The sequence below is a fragment of the Pavona decussata genome, unplaced genomic scaffold (assembly GCF_977016875.1).
Source record: "Pavona decussata unplaced genomic scaffold, jaPavDecu1.1 SCAFFOLD_9, whole genome shotgun sequence".
Lineage (NCBI taxonomy): Eukaryota > Metazoa > Cnidaria > Anthozoa > Scleractinia > Agariciidae > Pavona > Pavona decussata.
Window position 1 is genome coordinate 4,038,394 of NW_028145432.1, and position 6,607 is coordinate 4,045,000.

The 6,607-nt window shown below is 40.3% G+C and overlaps 1 long non-coding RNA gene across 2 annotated transcripts in view; it reads left to right on the top strand.

Moving 5' to 3' along the window:
• The window catches only part of LOC146488648 (uncharacterized), a 51,814-nt gene that overhangs the window by 14,878 nt on the left and 30,329 nt on the right, over nt 1–6,607 (top strand). Inside the window, exon 2 of one of the 2 annotated variants that reach the window (XR_014866512.1) lies at nt 3,707–4,027. The exons of the other annotated variant lie outside the window; for it this stretch is intronic. This is a non-coding gene — a long non-coding RNA (uncharacterized LOC146488648). Of the gene's footprint in view, nt 1–3,706; nt 4,028–6,607 lie in introns of those variants that run through there. 2 annotated transcript variants of the gene reach the window in all.

Here is a 6,607-nt window from a genome sequence, read left to right on the forward strand (position 1 = left end):
AGCAAAGAACTGAAATCTTCCAGTGGGTTTATGTCAAAGGAAGACCATCTTAGATTTACAGCATTCTTTTTTCTAAGCTCATGAAGAGCAGTTGCCCATCATTTCTGGACATGTCCAATGAAGTCAAGTTTCGTGACCCTTGGACAGTCTGTTTTTCCAAGATCATGATTAGCTTTCCCTTTGTCATGAGCATCAGAACCAATGCAACTCTTGTATTCACTGCACTTTTTATCTATATTTTCTCATTTGTTGCAGTCCTCACAGCAACCATACATATCCCAGACACCATTGCAGGTTTGTTGACCCTAGCACAAATCATGAACTTGTACTGCAGATTGTACCTCAGTGAATTGCTCCAGATTTTCCTGGCGGTATCCTTTTCCATGGCCCACTGGATCCAGTAACTCTCAGTACACTAAGGACTGTGGGAAGCATGCCATGTTCTGAACTCATCAGATTCTTCTGATGTATATTTTTTTCTGCTGCACTGAACACAAATCTTCGAAGCAAATTTATAGTCCAGCACTTGCCCAGAGTCAGCAGAAATGGCAAACCCAACACCAAAGGTTGCAGTAAATCCTCTTTTGGGCCATGTGCCACCAAAGGAAACAGCAATTTCAATGATGTCATCCACAGCCAGGTCTGGGTTTTTTTTTTTCTGTGCAGTTCATGGACATGTGCTCTAGCTCTCGCCAGTTTTTCATCTACAGCTTCCTTATGGACATTGCAGAGAGCTTGTGAATGGTCATTCCAAGATTTGTCGGGCAAGGTACAGGCATGTTCAAAATGTCACACATAACTGTTATTGCCTCACGTCCAACTCCCATTTCGCAAGCTGAAAATACCACTTGACGATTTATGTCAACAGCATTTTGGGCTTTCCAATTGTCACCTTGATTAGCAGAAGTTTGGAGGTGAACTTTCGTTTTGCATTTGGCGCACTCAATGCTTTGAACTTGCTCATCATTGAACACTAATCTCCCACTTTTGTACCTGTTAAGTTCTTCAAAAGTCCAGATCAGATTTGAAAGCTAAAGGGTAACTTATCGCTGAGCCTTAGTCATTGTTTGGAACACTGCTAGTACTGGGTGTAACATTTCCCTACTTTCTTTCCCATGCAGTTTGCAGGGAATGTCCCAACTCACTGCTGCTGTTAAATGACTTGTTGTGGTCACTTTCACCATCTTTTGCTTCAGACGAAGGACTAGAGGTTTCAGTGATTTCTTCCTCCTGGTCATGTTGAAAAGGCAAATAACCTGAAATACAGCAGGGTTATGGGTATTTCATGCATATTATGACTGTTGACTATGGCCTTAAATCACAAAGGATACAAGTGCAATAAAAACTGCTCAATGGATAACTTTTCATTACTTTTCGTTGCTAAAAACTGCAAACTTGCAAAAAGAAACCTCACAAACTAAAACTATGAACTTTAAAAAAAATAATCTGTTGTTAAGTAAGAAATGATCATTTTCAAATACTTTTTCTAGAATAATACATGAGCAATGAGGACTGTTTAGCATAGATTTGTCTACTTTTGACTTTTCTCCATGGCACCAAATGCCCTTGCACCTGCGAGAAAATTAATGCAAGCAAAATATGCCTTTTCTTCTTTACTGCCGGCTTGACAACAACAACGACACGCTTTTTATTACCAGATTAAAAACTTTACAAAGTTAAACTTAATTTACAACGTAATATAAATTTACTACATCCCCTTGTTCTTCTGGTCCTGTTCTGGTTTTATCACTATGGCCCAAACAGTGGGCTTCGCTGGCAAATACTGCCTGAAAATAAGGTGATCCTTTAACAGTCACATTTTGGCTGGTACCACCTCTCATAAGTAGGGTTCACAATGTTACAAAAAGGCCGAATGTTAAATAACAGATTGTAACCTTCTTGTCCACTGGGAATTTGTTCTTCGCCATTGCTAAAATTTGTGTAAAAATGTTTGCAATGAATCAAACCTTTTTCATTATGTGAAATGGATGAAAATGGTAGGGATGTGAGGCAAAATCCACTGGCTTTTGACAAAGTTCCACTACAATTTCCAATGCAACAAAATGGCCTTAATCTTGTCTGGAAATGTATCACTCCAGACAAAATCAAGAGCATGGTTAAAAGTCAATAGTCTTATCCAATTACTGACTGGCGTACCTGTTTGTTTCACACAAAATCAAGCCAAATGCTTCATTGGGGAAGAAAAAACAAGAGAAGTCAACTGGTGCAAACTCAGCTTTGTCCACAAGGAATCCTGGACTTTGGGTGAATTTTTGGACTCACATAGACTCAAATGGATCAATGTTTTTGCAAACCTTCCACTTTATTTCAGGCTCACGCACAGTGGCTCGCCAATCCCCTCGCTCGCATAGCAAATTTTCTTCATCAGCTGACATTTCACTGTGTCTTTCATTGGTACTTTCCATCCGCTCACCTCTATCAATAGATCCCCTGTTTATACAATCTTCATCGGTGTTGCCTTCACTGTTGAAATCAGTGCCTAACTCGTCCCTGTTAACTCCCTAGTTTCGTCAGTGTCATACAACTCCTTGCGGACACCATATTTAAATTCCGAGGTTTGAAAATGATAGAAAAATTACAAAATACACTTCCTTCCTACCCTCTTGCTGTTAAAATTTGTCTTTTGTGACTCAAAGGCAATCAAAGCACACGTAAACACAAGAATCAACTCAATGTGTCCATTAGAAGACAAACTGTGATTGGTTTATCACCAGTCTTTTGTTTTGGCGACTAAAGTCACCTTTGGTAGTGTATAGGTGGGGACACTTAAGTTTTTATTCTGTCTTGTTAACTGGCACGGTTCCATTGTGCTTTGGGAAACCCCAGAGTGCTATAAGGAAAGTCAGTTTCTACCCATGTAGTAATAAAGAAAGACTCGAAAAATTTGTTCCAGTTGGTGAGCCATGTCAGTTTTAAGTTATTTTTTCTTCCTAATACCTTTATTAACTTCAATGTTTGGATGTGAGAGACACAAAGGTCAAATGATGGCAATCAATTGAAAATTGTCAGATTTGCTGTTTGTTTTCTTTTCAAACAATGTTATTCATGTATTGCATGAAACATGAGAAAGAATTACAGTTCTTGGCAGAGAAGCACACTATTAATGTTCTTTGATTTGATCTTCTCCCAGAGTTGCTTCACATTCAGCTTTGTTAGATCTTTCTCATGGCCATCATTAGTAGCACTGGAGGGGCCTGGATCTTCACCTGAAGTTTCAGTGGAAACAGCATGTGATCTCTGCCTCTTTCCTTGTTTCCACTATGCCTTCGTCCCAGTAGTCATCCTTTGTTTTGGTATACTTTCTTTTCTCCCTGTCGTTGCTTTGTAATGCCAGTTGTTGTGACTCCAAAAGTGAAAGATCTCTGGCAGCATCCCACTTATTTGACTTCTGAAAAAAGATTCTCTTCGCATCGTTGTTTTCAACACATTGCCTGGCATACTGCTTCATTATAGTGAATCTATGAATAATGAGTGGCAGGTGGTAGGGTAATGTGCATGGAAGGTGTTACTCAATCCTTACCATATTTTATTCTTTTATCAGCCAGGGAGCAAAAGAGGTTAATAAAAATTTTGCCCCTTTGTAAAACATCAAGATGCTGTTGAGCATTTGTGTTATAATCACTGATGGTCTTGTAAAGGTCATGGAAGTCAGACCATAGCTGAATAGCAGTATCTTTTGTTTCAGGGAAGAGTATATCCTTCTCCTCCAGCTAGGCTGTGAAAAGTTCCATGAGCGTCTTTTTCTGAGGCAATCAGACTGGTCCAGTCATAGGAACCACTCCCCTTTCCATCCGGGTTCTTCTTTTCGCATATGGAGAAAGAGATCTCGATACCCTTGATAGTGTTGACAAGGGTATCAAGGTATACACCTTTTTTCTCCCCTCTTCCCTTCGAAATGCCGGCCTGGCTGTCCCTTTCCATTACTTCAGAAATGAAGTTTTCTGTCAACCGGTCTGTGAGTCTCATCATCAAGTGAAGTTCATCCAGAATGACATGGTCCAATTCAATGTTAGTAGTCTTGGAATCCTTTCTGACCACTGCGTGATGTGGCAGGTAATGGATCTTCTCATGCGTTTCCAGCTCAGTCACTTTCTCTATTATACCACATTCTTCTTATTTTTTGATGATGGCATCATATACGTTCAGAATAGGGGGTTTGTCTTTGAGCCTTTTCAGTTGCCCCATTAAGTTGTTTCATGCTGTTTAGGTAATTGCTCGGTAGGGGCCCATGTCCTTCTTTCCAAGGGAGCAACACCTCATATCTTTTCCTGTTAAAGAAAATCGCATCTTTCAATGCTTCGTGAACTTCATCCTCTTCTTGAATTCCTAAAGCCTTGTAGTCACATAGTTTTCACGCTCTATCTTCCAATTTCTGATAATTTGTATTACGTGACACATTGTGGCCCACAAAATTAACATTGACCTGCGAGTCATCACAAAATCCCTTCAGCGGCCCATACAAAACCCAACCCAAGTGCTATTCATGGCAATGAGCTCATTTGGCTCCCCCCTTACTGTTCTGTGCTCTTGAAAGGACCAGAGATAATCGGCGCCAGTGAGTAGGTTGACATCGAGAATCTGGCTATCCCTGTTGACGTCCGAAAACCACAAGCCCTGTAGGTGGGGTACTCGGTTTTCCTAATCTCGATGTGTTCATTTCTAATTTGTGTTGTACTGGGTACCTCACACACTTTGATCTTAATCCCATTCCCCCCTGCAAAGGGAACCTGTTAAACTCATGTACGCCCCTAATCACACTATCCCTTGCTTGCTGTCCAAATTGCTGATTTCTATCTACTCCCTTCTTTTCTCCTGTAGCCCTGTTAACTGGACAGCTTTAGTGGTGATAAAGGACTTATGGCTACCCAAATCAAGCAAAATCCGGAACTGTAAACAGTGCCACGAATTTACATTTGATACTGGTGCAAAGTGTGATATAACTCTAAACAAGGAACAACACACATTGGGATTTCACACTTTTTTGTAGTAATAAACTGTTTGAACACTGTTCTTAATTTTTTTTTCTATCAGATCAAACCCTGCAGTCTTGTTTTTGTTTGGGATTTCCATGTTTCCCCAAGAAGTGCTGACCAGTAAGCCTAATAGGGTCTGGGGTTATTTGAGGGACGTCCCTGTTTGCGGTGGGGTGGGTTCCAATTTTTCAAATGCCCAGTAATAACATCCTCCATGAACTTCTTTGGAGTACCCTTTTGGTAGGGTTAGCCTTCTTATAAAAAATGAACCCATTGACGAAAGCAATGGGATGTCGCCAACATTTGGTCTACAGAATCTACCCCACCCATATTTGAATTGTACCGCTCTGCTATCACAGGCTTCTCAACATTTCGATGTTCATCTTCCCCACCTCTACTTATAGCTTTATCTACTGTTTAATTAGTGTCAATAGTGCTTAAAAGTTGACACGTTTAGTGTCTACCCATGCTCAGGCAATCAAGTTATCAGACCGCATTAAAACAGGCAAATCTCCTTTGTGTAGAGGTAATCTTGAAGGAAGCAGTTCCCTTGGCATGTGTTTTCTGTTAACTTTCACAGTCCCACAAGCACTAATGTTGAGCTCCTCTAACCTTTTGAAGAGAATTGGAGTGGAATAAAAATTATCCAAGTAAACAATGTGGCCCTTGTTCTGGTAGCCGTGAAGTAAAGACAAAACCTGTTCAGTGAGGCTGACACCTTGCACTTTGGGGAAAAAAGTTTTGCCACTGTTAACCACAGACGTTAAACAATAGCCACCTTTAGCTTCCGCGAAAACAAATTGCTTTATGCCCCATCTATTGGCTGGTAAATACTGCCTGAAAAATAGGCGACCCTTGAACTTCACCGTGCTTTCATCCATAGATAAGTCACGTTCTGGCTGATACCACTGCTTATAAGTAGGGTTCACAAATCAATCATTGTAAAAGAGAGGCTGAATTTTAAATGATGGCTTGCAGCCATCTTGTCCCTGGGAACTTGTTCCTTAACATTGCTGAAATGTAAAATGTTTGCAACAACTCAAACCTGCTCTGTAACATAACAGATGAAAGTAATATAGCTGTGAGCCAGAACCCACTCCAATAACCTGCATGTGCAGGTTTTTGACAAAGTCCCACTGCAATTTCTAATGAAACAAATGCCCTTATCTTGTCTTGCCTTGTCAAAGTCAGCAGTTAAATCTAAATACTGACTGGTATAATGTGTGTCTCAGTTGAAATCAAGTAGAATGTTTCATTTGGGAAGAGCAAATAAAAGAAGTCAACTGGTTCAAACTCAGATGGGTCCACTATGGAAAGCCAAATGGTGCAATTCTCACTAATTGTGCTTAATTTGGTTTGTTGTTAAACAAGTAAGAAAACTCTCTAAGGTAAGGGTAAAAGTGTTATCTCTAAAGTAAAGGTGAATGGGGAAAAAAAAAAACAGCGCGTTTCCTAACCTGTTTCTTGCCTCCACTGTGCCACATAACTCCAATAGAAAAGCGATATGCCTGGGCACACATTTGTGGACATCTCTTTAGGAGAACAGAAGCAGCCATAGTTATTGCTGGTGAAGTGTTGCACTGTTTTTGTCCTGAATCCATTTTGTTTCTTGT